Source organism: Octodon degus, unplaced genomic scaffold, assembly GCF_000260255.1.
Source record: "Octodon degus isolate 3935 unplaced genomic scaffold, OctDeg1.0 scaffold00314, whole genome shotgun sequence".
In the NCBI taxonomy this organism is placed as follows: Eukaryota; Metazoa; Chordata; class Mammalia; order Rodentia; family Octodontidae; genus Octodon; species Octodon degus.
The window spans coordinates 1483518-1485382 of NW_004524890.1; positions in this window are offsets into that span (position 1 = coordinate 1483518).

Sequence of the window (1865 nt, forward strand, 5' to 3'; positions counted from 1 at the left end):
TGAAAGTCAAAGGATGGAACACAATACTACATGCCCCAGCAACTCGGAAAAAAGCTGGGGTAGCAATCCTATTCTCAGACAGTCTGAATTTCAAACCAACAATGCTCAAGCAAAATAAAGAAGGCCACTATATACTGATTAGCGGAAAAATTGAAGAGGAAGAATTAACACTCATAAATATGTATGCACCAAACACGGGTGCACCCAACTATGTAAAGCAAATCTTAATGGACGTGAAAAAATCTAATATCCAAAACCACAATTATAACAGGAGAACTTAACACCCCCTTATCTCCAAAAGAAAGGTGAACCAGACAAAAACTTAGCAAAGAAATAACAGAACTAAACCAGAGCTTGAAACAAATGAACTTGGTGGACATATACAGAGTGTTCCACCCAAACACAACTGAATACACGTTTTTCTCAGCTGCACATGGGCCACTTTCTAAAATAGACCACATACTGGTCCATAGATCATGCTTAAGTATATGTAAGAAAACAGAAATTACACCATACACACGCTTTTCAGAGGAAGAAATTAAAGAAAATAAAAAATATATGAAAAAATGCTCCACATCACTAGCCATCCGTGAAATGCAAATTAATACCACATTGAGATATCATCTCATCCCAGAAAGAATGCCTATCATAAAGAAATCACACAACAACAAATGTTGGAAAGGCTGTGTGCGAAAAGGAATGCTTCTCTAGTGCTGCTATGAATGTAGACCGGTGCAACCGTTGTGGAAATCAGTATGGAGACTCCTTAGAAAAGTTGGACTGGAAATCCCCTTTAAACCAGCTATTCCTCTACTGGGAATTTTCCCAGAGGATCTGAAAACATCATATCATAGGGATATATGTGCTTATGTTTATAGCAGCACAATGTGTGATAGCCAAATCTTGGAAACAACCAAGGTGCCCATCACCTTAGGAATGGTTGAGAAAGATGTGGTATTTTTACACAATGGAGTATTATTCAGCTATTAAGGATGATAAACTGGAAGCCTTTATATTGAAGTGGATGCCCCTTGAACATATACTCATAAGTGAAATAAACCAGACACACATGTGTAAATATCGTATAATCTCCCTCGTATAAGAACTCAAAAGAAGAAATACAAATAGAAAGGTATAATACAAGTAAAAGGAAAGCAGGATCTCAAGGACTTAACTACTCTAGAGAGGGAAAGGAGAAGAGCTAGGAAATATGACAACGTCAATCCATACAGTTATATGTAGAAGATAAGCAAGGCAATGATCCTGAGAATCTTCAGAAGATTTTTTAATCTAGCAGTTATTCGGAAAGATTTTCACCCTGACTAACTGTATATACTGATACCTGTGAACTAAGCTACTGCACTCCAGATGGTAATTTGTACTATTACTTTCATGCTTGGAGTGTCTGTCATTGTGTTCTACTGAACATGGGCTGCTTGTCATGACATGCCAGTTGGTGCTATGATGTCTCTCAGCTATATGGTTGTTCATGAAGAAGGGGGTGGTGAAGGAAAGCAAGAGACAGGAAAAGGAATATTGTGGGACTGTCCTGCTTGAAGGTTGTATATGGTCAGATTTTTTGGACTTATGTGCAAACATGAGAAGTATATAATTCCTTATGCCTATTTTTAAAATATATTCTAATTTTTAAATGTTTTTTATCGTATTCTGTAGGGAGTTAAAGTTCAACATATCAATACTTGATGAAAAATACCTGTTCCATATTATGCCTAGGATGTTTGATATGCAGACAGATAGTGTGGTTAAGCTTAAGAGCCTGAGTTGTTCGATAATAACAATGAGCTTGTCTTACGGATGGTTAACAACCTAAGTTTGCAGACCAAAATTAGAGAACAAGCAGGGCC